This window comes from Festucalex cinctus, chromosome 8, assembly GCF_051991245.1.
Source record: "Festucalex cinctus isolate MCC-2025b chromosome 8, RoL_Fcin_1.0, whole genome shotgun sequence".
In the NCBI taxonomy this organism is placed as follows: domain Eukaryota; kingdom Metazoa; phylum Chordata; class Actinopteri; order Syngnathiformes; family Syngnathidae; genus Festucalex; species Festucalex cinctus.
The window spans coordinates 3383117-3399459 of record NC_135418.1 but is presented as its reverse complement, the minus strand read 5'-3'; positions in this window follow the sequence as shown (position 1 = coordinate 3399459).

Genomic DNA, 16343 nt, shown 5'->3' with positions numbered 1-16343 from the left:
CCGGGCATCACATTTTGAGCTAAAAAAACTCCTCTTTAACGAAGCATTCTCGGTTGTACGTTTCACCTAGCGCTATGATAATTTGCAGGCATACATAAGAGCCCACGATGTACAAAAAAGTCTCTTGGAACCATGTGCTAAACCAAACAGGAAGTCTGGCATTTTGATTTACGCCTTTTTTAGGGGTCACATTTTAACGAACTCCTACGAAATTTATCCGACTGTCTTACAACTTGGTGTGTTTCATCTTAAGATGTTTAAGATGCAAAGTTATCTAAAGTTTTTTTTATTTCATCACACCCTGTTGTCGTGGCATGCACTTTTTGCAAAGGAAAAAAATCCTTCTTAATGAAGCATTCCCAGTTGTACGAAGCAGCTAGAGCGACGAAAAATTGTAGACATATGTAACAGCCCAGGATGTACAAAAAAGTCTCTTGGTGCCATGTGCTAAACCCAACAGGAAGTCCCCCAGGGGCCGGGCATCACATTTTGAGCTAAAAAACTCCTCTTTAACAAAGCATTCCCGGTTGTACGTTTCACCTAGCGCTATGATAATTTGCAGGCATACATAAGAGCCCATGATGTACAAAAAAAAGTCTCTTGGAACCATGTGCTAAACCAAACAGGAAGTCTGCCATTTTGATTTATGATGGGATTTGTTGCCATTTTTTGTGGCCTTTTTCAGGGGTCATATTTTAACGAACCCCTCCTACAAAATTTATCCGACTGTCTTCAAACTTGGTGTGTTTCATCTTAAGATGTTTAAGATGCAAAGTAATCGAAAGTTTTTTATTTTGTAACACGCTGTTGCCATAGCAATGCATTGTTTGTCAAGTGCTGCTTTTTTTTTTTTATACACATGAAAACTCATGAAACTTTGCAAACACATCAGACTTGTCATGAACATGAATTTTCAGAGATTTATTGTGCAATTTGCAATAAATAGCGCCCTCTAGACATTTTTACGAAGCATTTCTGATTGTATGATTATGCTAGACCTACAAAAAAGTATTATGTAGCCATTTGCCAAACCAAAGAGGAAGACCGCTATTTTGATTTTATTTTGGGAATTATACATCATTTTTGGCCTTTTTCATGAAACTTTGCACAGACAAGGCATGGAAAAAACTAACATTTTAAATGGTCCTTGTTCCATGTAACAGTACCCCAACGTGCCAGTACCCCGACGTGCAAGTAACCCAACGTTGTGCTCAATAGCGCCCTCTATGCATTTTTATGGAGCATTTCCAATTGTATGATTCAAGCGATACACAACTAAAGATGACTTGACCTAGATTTGTGAAAACTGGGAGGCATACCTATTAGCTTAAGACCTACAAAAAGTATTCTGTAGCCGTATGCTAAACCTAAAAGGAAGTCCGCCATTTTTAATTTATTTTGGGAATTGCGCACCATATTTTGCGTTTTGATTAAACTTTGCACACACAAGGCTTGTCAAAAACATTTTAGATGGTCCTTGTCCTATTTGACAGTACCCCAACGTGCCAGTACCCCGACGTGCAAGTACCCCAACGTGGCCCGGGTTGCGAGGGCCCTTTATAGCTGCTCGCAGCTCTAGTTCTTCTTTGTATTTGTTATTATTCTTTTCCGCAAACAATCACATTTTTGAGACACTAAACGTGAACGAAAACTCACCAAACTTTACACACACGTCAGGCCTGGCGAAAAATTTGATATTTTAAAGTCGCCATAGGTGATAACAGAAAAATGGCTCCATAGCGCCACCTACATAGGTTAAACAGATCCCTGGCCCGCTACGATTGTCCGACGCCTATGAAAATTGTGTGGCACCTGTAGCACATCCAGATGAACAAAAACCTCTTTGATGTGTGTACCCTAAAATAGACAGGAAGTGAGATATGAGTATTTAAATGTCCAATTTTGGCCAATTTTTGCACATTTACAGGGGTCATACTTTTGCCTGCTTCTCCTACACGGTTAATCCAATTGACTTCAAACTTGGGATGTACCATCTCAAGACCTGGGACAACACCATGGTAAAAAATCTAAAGTTTTCGACATACTATATGACGGCGGTGGGGCATCAAATTTAGAGTTTCAAAACTCTTACTAAACGTAGTATTGCCGGTTGTATGTTTAACCTAGAGCTACGAAAATTGGTACACATATGTAACAGACTATGACCTACAAAAAAGTCTGTTGGTGCCATATGCTAAACCCAACAGGAAGTCCGCCAGAGGCGGGGCATCAAATTTTGAGTTTCAAAATTCTTACTTAATGAAGCATTCCCGGCTGTACGTTTCACCTAGAGTTACCAAAATTTAAAGACATATGTAACAGCCCTCAAGGTACAAAAAACTCTTTTTGAACCATATGCTAAACCTAACAGAAAGTCCACCATTTTCATTTACTTTGGAACGTGTTCCCATTTTTTTGGCCATTTCATAGGGGTCCTATTTTAACGAACTCCTCTTACAGAGTTTATCCGATCATCTTCAAACTTGGTGTGATTCATCTTAAGATGTTGAAGATGAAAAGTTATTGAAAGCTTTTTATTTCGCTGCACGCTGTTGTCGTGGCATGCACTTGTTTGCAAAGGAAAAAAATTCTTCTTAATGAAGAATTCTCAGTTGTACGAAGCAGCTAGAGCTACGAAAATTTGTAGACATATGTAACAGCCCACGATGTACAAAAAAGTCTCTTGCTGCTTTGTGCTAAACCCAACAGGAAGTCCCGCAAGGGCCGGGCATCACTTTTTGAGCTAAAAAACTCCTCTTTAACGAAGCATTCCCGGTTGTACCTTTCACCTAGCGCTATGATAATTCGGAGGCATACATAAGAGCCCACGATGTACAAAAAAGTCTTTTAGAACCATATGCTAAGCCAAACAGGAAGTCCGGCATTTTGATTTACTTTGCTATTTGTAGCCATTTTTTGGGGGCCTTTTATAGGCCTCATATTTTCTACAAAACTTATCAGATTGTCTTCATTCTTTGGCATGTTTCATCTGAAGTATTGCCGGTTATACGTTTAATCTAGAGCTACGAAAATTGGTACACATATGTAACAGACTATGATCTACAAAAAAGCCTGTTGGTGCCATATGCTAAACCTAACAGGAAGTCCGCCAGAGGCAGGGCATCAAATTTTGCATTTCAAAATTTTTACTTAATGAAGCATTTCCGGCTGTACGTTTCACCTAGAGTGACCAAAATTTGAAGACATATGTAACAGCCCTCGAGGTACAAAAAACTCTTTTTGAACCATATGCTAAACCTAACAGGAAGTCTGCCATTTTGATTTACTTTGGAACATGTTGCCATTTTTTTGGCCATTTCATAGGGGTCTTATTTTAACGAACTCCTCCTACAGAGTTTATCCGATCATCTTCAAACTTGGTGTGATTCATCTTAAGATGTTGACGATGAAAAGTTATTGAAAGCTTTTTATTTCGTCGCACGCTGTTGTCGTGGCATGCACTGTTGGCAAAGGAAAAAAAAATCCTTCTTAATGCAGCGTTCCCAGTTGGACGAAGCAGCTCGAGCTACAAAAATTTGTAGACATATGTACACATTTGTCCACATATATATATTTACATATGCATGTAAAAAAATTATGTCAGGCTAAACTAAATGGTTGATTAGGCCCCACACATTTTCACCTTACCATACCCGGCCCTCTTTGCAAAAGGTTTGAACACTCCTGGCCTAAACCTAGGTGTATACTCAAACTATGCACGCACATAAAGCCTGGAACAAAATGTGTAATTTAGAGGGTTCTTGTTTTGTTTTTTGTATTCCTTATATTTCATGTCATTATACTTGACACACTATTTTTACTACTCACTGAATCAGTTATAAGAACATTTAATTGATACAATCCAATCACATCCTAGAGAATTGAAAACACATTCAATCATGAGGTTGTTAAGACACATTTACTTCTGTAGCACTTAACCACAAACAAGTTGCGACATCCCCTGATCTAACCCTCCAACCGGGCAAGGAAAAACTTTCAGGGGTCATATTTTAACGAACCCCTCCTACAAAATTTATCCGACTGTCTTCAAACTTGGTGTGTTTCATCTTAAGATGTTTAAGATGCAAAGTAATCGAAAGTTTTTTATTTTGTAACACGCTGTTGCCATAGCAATGCATTGTTTGTCAAGTGCTGCTTTTTTTTTTTTATACACATGAAAACTCATGGAACTTTGCAAACACATCAGACTTGTCATGAACATGAATTTTCAGAGATTTATTGTGCAATTTGCAATAAATAGCGCCCTCTAGACCTTTTTATGAAGCATTTCCGATTGTATGATTATGCTAGACCTACAAAAAAGTATTATGTAGCCATTTGCCAAACCAAAGAGGAAGTCCGCTATTTTGATTTGATTTTGGGAATTATACATCATTTTTGGCCTTTTTCATTCAACTTTGCACAGACAAGGCATGGAAAAAACTAACATTTTAAATGGTCCTTGTTCCATGTAACAGTTGTCAAGTGCTGCTTTTTTTTTTTTTATACACATGAAAACTCATGAAACTTTGCAAACACATCAGACTTGTCATGAACATGAATTTTCAGAGATTTATTGTGCAATTTGCAATAAATAGCGCCCTCTAGACATTTTTATGAAGCATTTCCGATTGTATGATTATGCTAGACCTACAAAAAAGTATTATGTAGCCATTTGCCAAGCCAAAGAGGAAGTCCGCTATTTTGATTTTATTTTGGGAATTATACATAATTTTTGGCCTTCTTCATTAAACTTTGCACAGACAAGGCATGGAAAAAACTAATATTTTAAATGGTCCTTGTTCCATGTAACAGTACCCCAACGTGCCAGTACCCTGACGTGCAAGTAACCCAACGTTGTGCTCAATAGCGCCCTCTATGCATTTTTATGGAGCATTTCCAATTGTATGATTCAAGCGATACACAACTAAAGATGACTTGACCTAGATTTGTGAAAACTGGGAGGCATACCTATTAGCTTAAGACCTACAAAAAGTATTCTGTAGCCGTATGCGAAACCTAAAAGGAAGTCCGCCATTTTGAATTTATTTTGGGAATTGCGCACCATATTTTGCGTTTTGATTAAACTTTGCACACACAAGGCTTGTCAAAAACATTTTAGATGGTCCTTGTCCTATTTGACAGTACCCCAACGTGCCAGTACCCCGACGTGCAAGTACCCCAACGTGGCACGCCTTTGCTGTAGCGATGCATTGTTTGCAAAGAATTTTTTTTTTTATATGATTCAGCTAGATGTGTGAATATTGGGAGGCATACCTATCAGCCGAATACCTCGACAAAGCATTCCATAGCAATGTGAACAAACACAAAAAGCATGGCAAAACATTTACAATTTAGACGGTTTCTTATGAAACAGTACCCTAACGTGCCAGTACCCCGACGTGCAAATACCCCAACGTGGCACGGGTTGCGAGGGCCCTTTATAGCTGCTCGCAGCTCTAGTTAGGGCCCGAGCAGCGACCGCTGCGAGGTCCCTATTGTTTTTCAAGGAATTCCTATTATTCTTCTTCTTTTTATTTGTTATTATTCTTTTCCGCAAACAATCACATTTTTGAGACACTAAACGTGAACGAAAACTCACCAAACTTTACACACACGTCAGGCCTGGCGAAAAATTTGATATTTTAAAGTCGCCATAGGTGATAACAGAAAAATGGCTCCATAGCGCCACCTACATAGGTTAAACAGATCCCTGGGCCGCTACGATTGTCCGACGGCTATGAAAATTGTGTGGCACCTGTAGCACATCCAGATGAACAAAAACCTCTTTGATGTGTGTACCCTAAAATAGACAGGAAGTGAGATATGAGTATTTAAATGTCCAATTTTGGCCAATTTTTGCACATTTACAGGGGTCATACTTTTGCCTGCTTCTCCTACACGGTTAATCCAATTCACTTCAAACTTGGGATGTACCATCTCAAGACCTGGGACAACACCATGGTAAAAAATCTAAAGTTTTCGACATACTATATGACGGCGGTGGGGCATCAAATTTAGAGTTTCAAAACTCTTACTAAACGTAGTATTGCCGGTTGTATGTTTAACCTAGAGCTACGAAAATTGGTACACATATGTAACAGACTATGACCTACAAAAAAGTCTGTTGGTGCCATATGCTAAACCCAACAGGAAGTCCGCCAGAGGCGGGGCATCAAATTTGGAGTTTCAAAATTCTTACTTAATGAAGCATTCCCGGCTGTACGTTTCACCTAGAGTTACCAAAATTTAAAGACATATGTAACAGCCCTCAAGGTACAAAAAACTCTTTTTGAACCATATGCTAAACCTAACAGAAAGTCCACCATTTTGATTTACTTTGGAACGTGTTCCCATTTTTTTGGCCATTTCATAGGGGTCCTATTTTAACGAACTCCTCTTACAGAGTTTATCCGATCATCTTCAAACTTGGTGTGATTCATCTTAAGATGTTGAAGTTATTGAAAGCTTTTTATTTCGCTGCACGCTGTTGTCGTGGCATGCACTTGTTTGCAAAGGAAAAAAATTCTTCTTAATGAAGAATTCTCAGTTGTACGAAGCAGCTAGAGCTACGAAAATTTGTAGACATATGTAACAGCCCACGATGTACAAAAAAAGTCTCTTGCTGCTTTGTGCTAAACCCAACAGGAAGTCCCGCAAGGGCCGGGCATCACTTTTTGAGCTAAAAAACTCCTCTTTAACGAAGCATTCCCGGTTGTACCTTTCACCTAGCGCTATGATAATTTGGAGGCATACATAAGAGCCCACGATGTACAAAAAAGTCTTTTAGAACCATATGCTAAGCCAAACAGGAAGTCCGGCATTTTGATTTACTTTGCTATTTGTAGCCATTTTTTGGGGGCCTTTTATAGGCCTCATATTTTCTACAAAACTTATCAGATTGTCTTCATTCTTTGGCATGTTTCATCTGAAGTATTGCCGGTTATACGTTTAATCTAGAGCTACGAAAATTGGTACACATATGTAACAGACTATGATCTACAAAAAAGCCTGTTGGTGCCATATGCTAAACCTAACAGGAAGTCCGCCAGAGGCAGGGCATCAAATTTTGCATTTCAAAATTTTTACTTAATGAAGCATTTCCGGCTGTACGTTTCACCTAGAGTGACCAAAATTTGAAGACATATGTAACAGCCCTCGAGGTACAAAAAACTCTTTTTGAACCATATGCTAAACCTAACAGGAAGTCTGCCATTTTGATTTACTTTGGAACATGTTGCCATTTTTTTGGCCATTTCATAGGGGTCTTATTTTAACGAACTCCTCCTACAGAGTTTATCCGATCATCTTCAAACTTGGTGTGATTCATCTTAAGATGTTGACGATGAAAAGTTATTGAAAGCTTTTTATTTCGTCGCACGCTGTTGTCGTGGCATGCACTGTTGGCAAAGGAAAAAAAAATCCTTCTTAATGCAGCGTTCCCAGTTGGACGAAGCAGCTCGAGCTACAAAAATTTGTAGACATATGTACACATTTGTCCACATATATATATTTACATATGCATGTAAAAAAATTATGTCAGGCTAAACTAAATGGTTGATTAGGCCCCACACATTCTCACCTTACCATACCCGGCCCTCTTTGCAAAAGGTTTGAACACTCCTGGCCTAAACCTAGGTGTATACTCAAACTATGCACGCACATAAAGCCTGGAACAAAATGTGTAATTTAGAGGGTTCTTGTTTTGTTTTTTGTATTCCTTATATTTCATGTCATTATACTTGACACACTATTTTTACTACTCACTGAATCAGTTATACGAACATTTAATTGATACAATCCAATCACATCCTAGAGAATTGAAAACACATTCAATCATGAGGTTGTTAAGACACATTTACTTCTGTAGCACTTAACCACAAACAAGTTGCGACATCCCCTGATCTAACCCTCCAACCGGGCAAGGAAAAACTTTCAGGGGTCATATTTTAACGAACCCCTCCTACAAAATGTATCCGACTGTCTTCAAACTTGGTGTGTTTCATCTTAAGATGTTTAAGATGCAAAGTAATCGAAAGTTTTTTATTTTGTAACACGCTGTTGCCATAGCAATGCATTGTTTGTCAAGTGCTGCTTTTTTTTTTTTATACACATGAAAACTCATGGAACTTTGCAAACACATCAGACTTGTCATGAACATGAATTTTCAGAGATTTATTGTGCAATTTGCAATAAATAGCGCCCTCTAGACCTTTTTATGAAGCATTTCCGATTGTATGATTATGCTAGACCTACAAAAAAGTATTATGTAGCCATTTGCCAAACCAAAGAGGAAGTCCGCTATTTTGATTTTATTTTGGGAATTATACATAATTTTTGGCCTTCTTCATTAAACTTTGCACAGACAAGGCATGGAAAAAACTAACATTTTAAATGGTCCTTGTTCCATGTAACAGTACCCCAACGTGCCAGTACCCTGACGTGCAAGTAACCCAACGTTGTGCTCAATAGCGCCCTCTATGCATTTTTATGGAGCATTTCCAATTGTATGATTCAAGCGATACACAACTAAAGATGACGACCTAGATTTGTGAAAACTGGGAGGCATACCTATTAGCTTAAGACCTACAAAAAGTATTCTGTAGCCGTATGCTAAACCTAAAAGGAAGTCCGCCATTTTGAATTTATTTTGGGAATTGCGCACCATATTTTGCGTTTTGATTAAACTTTGCACACACAAGGCTTGTCAAAAACATTTTAGATGGTCCTTGTCCTATTTGACAGTACCCCAACGTGCCAGTACCCCGACGTGCAAGTACCCCAACGTGGCACGCCTTTGCTGTAGCGATGCATTGTTTGCAAAGAATTTTTTTTTTTTATATGATTCAGCTAGATGTGTGAATATTGGGAGGCATACCTATCAGCCGAATACCTCGACAAAGCATTCCATAGCAATATGAACAAACACAAAAAGCATGGCAAAACATTTACAATTTAGACGGTTTCTTATGAAACAGTACCCTAACGTGCCAGTACCCCGACGTGCAAATACCCCAACGTGGCACGGGTTGCGAGGGCCCTTTATAGCTGCTCGCAGCTCTAGTTATTATTATTATTATTATTATTATTATTATTATTCTCCGCAAACAATCGCATTTTTGAGACGCTAAACGTGAACGAAAACTCACCAAACTTTACACGCACATCAGGCCTGGCGAAAAATTTGATATTTTAAAGTCGCCATACATGATAACAGAAAAATGGCTCCATAGCGCCACCTACATAGGTTAAACGGATCCCTGTCCCGCTACGATTGTCCTATGGCGACGAAAATTGTGTGGCACCCGTAGCACATCCAGATGAACAAAAACCTCTTTGATGTGTGTACCCTAAAATAGACAGAAAGTGAGGTATGATCATCTGAATGTCCAATTTTGGCCCAGTTTTGCACATTTATAGGGGTCATACTTTTGCCCGCTTCTCCTACACGGTTAACCCGATTGACTTCAAACTTGGGATGGACCATCTCAACACCTGGGACAACATCATTGTAAAAAATCTAAAGTTTTTGATATACTATATGACGGCGGCGACGCATCAAATTTAGAGTTTAAAAATTCTTACTTCACGAAGCATTGCCGGTTGTACGTTTAATCTAGAGCTACGAAAATTGGTACACATATGTAACAGGCTATGACCTACAAAAAACTCTTTTTGAACCATATGCTAAACCTCACAGGAAGTCCGCCATTTTGATTTATTTTGGAACGTGTTGCCATTTTTTTGGCCATTTCATTGGGATCTTATTTTAACGAACTCCTCCTACAGTGTTTATCCGATCATCTTCAAACTTGGTGTGATTCATCTTAAGATATTGAAGATGAAAAGTTATTGAAAGCTTTGTATTTCGTCGCACGCTGTTGTCATGGCATGCACTGTTTGCAAAGGAAAAAAAATATCCTTAAAGAAGCATTCCCATTTGTACGAAGCAGCGAGAGCTACGAAAATTTGTAGACATATGTATCAGCCCAAGATGTACAAAAAAGTCCCTTGGTGCCCTGTGCTAAACCCAACAGGAAGTCCCCCAGGGGCCGGGCATCACATTTTGAGCTAAAAAACTCCTCTTTAACAAAGCATACCCGGCTGTACGTTTCACCTAGAGTTACCAAAATTTGTAGAGGTATATAACAGCTCTCGAGGTACAAAAAACTCTTTTTGAACCATATGCTAAACCTAACAGGACGTCCGCCATTTTGATTTACTTTGGAATGTGTTGCCATTTTTTGGGCCATTTCATAGGGGTCATATTTTAACGAACTCCTCCTACAGAGTTTATCCGATCATCTTCAAACTTGGTGTGACTCGTCTTAAGATGTTGAGGATGAAAAGTTATTGAAAGCTCTTTATTTCGTCGCACGCTGTTGTCGTGGCATGCACTTTTTGCAAAGGAAAAAAATCCTTCTTAATGAAGCATTCCCAGTTGTACGAAGTAGCTAGAGCTACAAAAATTTGTAGACATATGTAACAGCCCAAGATGTACAAAAAAGTCTCTTGGTGCCCTGTGCTAAACCCAACAGGAAGTCCCCCAGGGGCCGGGCATCACATTTTCAGCTAAAAAACTCCTCTTTAACAAAGCATACCCGGCTGTACGTTTCACCTAGAGTTACCAAAATTTGTAGAGGTATATAACAGCCCTCGAGGTACAAAAAACTCTTTTTGAACCATATGCTAAACCTAACAGGACGTCCGCCATTTTGATTTACTTTGGAATGTGTTGCCAATTTTTGGGCCATTTCATAGGGGTCATATTTTAACGAACTCCTCCTACAGAGTTTATCCGATCATCTTCAAACTTGGTGTGACTCATCTTAAGATGTTGAGGATGAAAAGTTATTGAAAGCTCTTTATTTCGTCGCACGCTGTTGTCGTGGCATGCACTTTTTGCAAAGGAAAAAAATCCTTCTTAATGAAGCATTCCCAGTTGTACGAAGTAGCTAGAGCTACAAAAATTTGTAGACATATGTAACAGCCCACAATGTACAAAAAAGTCTCTTGGTGCCATGTGCTAAACCCAACAGGAAGTCCCCCAGGGGCCGGCATCACATTTTGAGCTAGAAAACTCCTCTTTAACGAAGCATTCCCGGTTGTACGTTTCACCTAGCGCGATGATAATTTGCAGGCATACATAAGAGCCCACGATGTACAAAAAAGTCTCTTGGAACCATGTGCTAAACCAAACAGGAAGTCTGCCATTTTGATTTACGATGGGATTTGTTGCCATTTTTTGTGGCCTTTTTCAGGGGTCATATTTTAACGAACTCCTCGTACAAAGTTCATCCAACCGTCTTCAAACTTGGTGTGTTTCATCTTAAGATGTTTAAGATGCAAAGTTATCTAAAGTTTTTTATTTTGTCGCACGCTGCTGCTATAGCGATGCATTGTTTGCCAAGTAAAGTGCTGCTTTGTTTTTTTTATCTATACATGTGTGAAAACTCATGAAACTTTGCAAACACATCAGACTTGTCATGAACATGAATTTTTAGAGATTTATTGTGCAATTTGCAATAAATAGCGCCCTCTAGACATTTTTATGAAGTATTTCCGATTGTATGATTCTGCTAGATTTGTGAAAATTAGGACAGACCCCTATCAGCCTAATACCTACAAAAAAGTATTATGTAGCCATTTGCCAAACCAAAGAGGAAGTCCGCTATTTTGATTTTATTTTGGGAATTATACATCATTTTTGGCCTCTTTCATTAAACTTTGCACAGACAAGGCATGGAAAAAGCTAACATTTTAAATGGTCCTTGTTCCATGTAACAGTACCCAACGTGCCAGTACCCTGACGTGCAAGTAACCCAACGTTGTGCTCAATAGCGCCCTCTATGCATTTTTATGGAGCATTTCCAATTGTATGATTCAAGCGATACACAACTAAAGATGACTTGACCTAGATTTGTGAAAACTGGGAGGCATACCTATTAGCTTAAGACCTACAAAAAGTATTCTGTAGCCGTATGCTAAACCTAAAAGGAAGTCCGCCATTTTGAATTTATTTTGGGAATTGCACACCATCTTTGGCCTTTTGCACTCACAAAGCTTGTCAAAAACATTTTAGATGGTCCTTGTCCGATTTGACAGTACCCCAACGTGCCAGTACCCCGACGTGCAAGTACCCCAACGTGGCCCAGGTTGCGAGGGCCCTTTATAGCTGCTCGCAGCTCTAGTTAGGGCCCGAGCAGCGACCGCTGCGAGGTCCCTATTGTTCCTGAAGGAATTCTTATTATTATTATTCTTCTTCTTCTTTGTTATTATTCTTTTCCGCAAACAACCACATTTTTGAGGCACTAAACATGAACGAAAACTCACCAAACTTTACACGCAGATCGGGTCTGGCGAAAAATTAGATATTTTAAAGTCGCCATACATGATAACAGAAAAATGGCTCTGTAGCGCCACCTACATAGGTTTAACGGATCCCTGTCCCGCTACGATTGTCCTATGGCTACGAAAATTGTGTGGCACCTGTAGCACATCCAGATGAACAAAAACCTCTTTGATATGTGTACCCTAAAATAGACAGGAAGTGAGGTATGAGTATTTGAATGTCCAATTTTGGCCCATTTTTGCACATTTACAGGGGTCATACTTTTGCCCGCTTCTCCTACACGGTTAACCCGATTGACTTCAAACTTGGGCTGTACCATCTCAACACCTGGGACAACATCATGGTAAAAAATCTAAAGTTTTTGACATACTATATGACGGTGGCGGGGCATCAAATTTACAGTTTCAAAATTCTTACTTAACGAAGCATTGCCGGTGGTACGTTTAATCTAGAGCTACGAAAATTGGTACACATATGTAACAGACTATGATCTACAAAAAAGCCTGTTGGTGCCATATGCTAAACCTAACAGGAAGTCCGCCAGAGGCGAGGCATCAAATTTTGTGTTTCAAAATTCTAACTTAATGAAGCATTCCCGGCTGTACATTTCACCTAGAGTTACCAATATTTGAAGACATATGTAACAGCCCTCAAGGTACAAAAAACTCTTTTTGAACCATATGCTAAACCGAACAGGAAGTCCGCCATTTTGATTTACTTTGGAACGTGTTGCCATTTTTTGGGCCATTTCATAGGGGTCTTATTTTAACGAACTCCTCCTACAGAGTTTATCCGATCATCTCCAAACTTGGTGTGATTCATCTTAAGATGTTGAAGATGAAAAGTTATTGAAAGCTTTTTATTTTGTCGCACGCTGTTGCCGTGGCATGCACAGTTTGCAAAGGAAAAAATTACTTCTTAATGAAGCATTCCCAGTTGTACGAAGCAGCTAGAGCTACGAAAATTTGGAGACAAATGTAACAGCCCACGATGTACAAAAAAGTCTCTTGGTGCCATGTGCTAAACCCAACAGGAAGTCCCGTAGGGGCCGGGCATCACATTTTGAGCTAAAAAACTCCTCTTTAACGAAGCATTCCCGGTTGTACGTTTCACCTAGCGCTATGATAATTTAGAGGCATACATAAGAGCCCACGATGTACAAAAAAGTCTCTTGGAACCATGTGCTAAACCAAACAGGAAGTCCGCCATTTTGATTTATGATGGGATTTGTAGACTTTTTTTGTGGCCTTTTTTAGGGGTCATATTTTAACTCCTCCTACAAAATTCATCCGACCGTGTTCAAACTTGGTGTGTTTCATCTTAAGATGTTTAAGATGCAAATTTATCGAAAGTTTTTTATTTTGTCGCACGCTGCTGCTATAGCGATGCATTGGTTGCCAAGTAAAGTGCTGCTTTGTTTTTTTTTATCTATACATGTGTGAAAACTCGTGAAACTTTGCACACACATCAGACTTGTCATTAAAATGAATTTTTAGAGATTTCTTGTGCAATTTGCAATAAATCGCACCCTCTATACATTTTTTTATGGAGCATTTCCGATTGGATGATTCAAGCGCAAAATAACTAAAGATGACTTGACTTGACCTAGATTTGTGAAAACTCAGAGGCATACCTATTATATTATTATTATTTTTTGTACCTTACAAGATTATCTCTTGTGCCACATTAAACCCCTTTGCAGGCCTGAGCCAAACCACGGTCCATACATTTGATACCACTGCTTTATTTCAATGGTCAAGTACTTCATAACCACACCTACTTATGCTTGTCCTTGCATATATAGTAGACAACAAAGAGCTCTTTCAACAAAAGACATTTCCATCTACAAAGTCATACAAGGTAAGCACTCTATAAATTCTGCAATCACTACACTTCTATTCCTAAATTATCACTTCAAATACCAACAATGGTTAATACAGCTACAAATTTCTTGTATGTTTATGAAGTATGATACTGTATTTATTTCTACTCCTTTGCTTTTCTACAGAACATGCACAAATCAACAAGCAAATTCTCTTTTGATAAAGACCCTCTAATCATCTCCATACGCAAAGATTGCCAACTTTTTTCCGTAAGTATACAATACATAAACTAAACAGGACAACTTTCTCAATTATATACAGTATGCCATACATATATGTATTAAGTTCTCATTTATTAACAGGTTTGTTAAAGGCACCTTTAGTGTGTTTTTCTGTTTGTAATGTTTCTCCACGAGCACGTCTAGCCATTGATATCATGTAGAACACATATGCTAACCTTTTAGAGACAATTGAAGCTTACTTGCACAGTAGCCACTATCTTAACCACTTAATTCACATGTCTACTTGACAACTTATTACATGTAGTGAAATGGTACTTTGTGCGTCTTATGCTTTTTTCTGAACACTGCTTTTCAACTCTTTCCTTAAAACCAATACATGCGGCACTGTTATACTGTATAAATATATATGTCCGTGTGTATATATAACCATTTATGTACCTGTCGTATCCTTACTTTTATTCTTCATTTCATCACACAATCCTAAAACATTGCTTTTTGACCCAGAGGATTCAACTATACCATTTTTGCGTGTCTTATTACTTACTAGCTATATTATTTATTAACGGGCAAAAACTATGAATATAAGATCACCGTCAAATATTACGTCTGTAATATCCATATACAGTGCATTACATAATATGCATTTGTATTAAGACACTACCATGCTAAAAATATGCACACGACTGTTCTGTAAACTACACCTAAGACAACCAAACTTCATAGATCTAACATGATTCTTCATTCTTTTTTGTTCTACAGATGTATCAAATGCTGCCACACAGACAGAAGAAGCCACTGAGGACATGCACGAAGACGATGATCACAATATAACAGGACAGGTTAACCCCCCTGAAGTTTTAGCCCGCAGGTCAAAGCGTCCTAGGACTAATTCATCCATGGAGGTTACATTATCCTAAGACAGACTATGTGCTAACCCAAACTCTTTGACCCCAAGGGATTCATCTGTCCCAGAAAACTTTTACACTAAAGAGTTTATCTGTCCTAGGGCGCTGTTAACCCCAGGTTAAAGTGTTATTTAATCTGTCCTGTTACAACAGCTATACATAAACAGGTGCATTCCTCTCCTGTTCCATCTCTCGCACTTCTTTCATCTCTTTTTCTCCTCTACTTATACCTATGCTTGCTCATGTGCTTTTTTCCCCTTTAGATGATGTCATTGGTTAGCCTGCTTCAAAGCTACATTTTTTCTTGAATAACTGTCACACATTTACTGTTTGCTGGACCCTACAAAACTGTCACAATACTTCACTATGTCATGAATACATATGTGTTGCACAGCGACACCACATTAAGAGTCATCAAAAAGCTTTTTATTTGATCACACACCATCTCTGTGCCATGCAATGTTTTCAAATAAACAGATGCTGGTTTTGAATATCAAACGAGCGACTTTTCATGAAACTTTGCACACACATCAGAAAGTCCACACTTTTGAATTTATTTTGGGAATTGTGCATCATTTTTGGCCTTTTACTGCACCTTTTTACACACAAGGCACGGCAAATGCATTTCTATTTTCCATGGTCCTTGTCTATTTAACAGTACCCCAACGTGCAAGTCCCCCGACTTGCATATACCCCAACGTGGCCCGGGTTGCGAGGGCCCTTTATAGCTGCTCGCAGCTCTAGTTATTATTATTATTCTCCGCAAACGATCACATTTTTGAGACACTAAACGTGACCGAAAACTCACCAAACTTTACACGCACATCAGGCCTGGCGAAAAATTTGATATTTTAAAGTCGCCATACATGATAACAGAAAAATGGCTCCTTAGCGCCCCCTACATAGGTTGAACGGATCCCTGTCCCGCTACGATTGTCCGACGGCTATGAAAATTGTGTGGCACCTGTAGCACATCCCAATGAACAAAAACCTCTTTGAAGTGTGTACCCTAAAATAGACA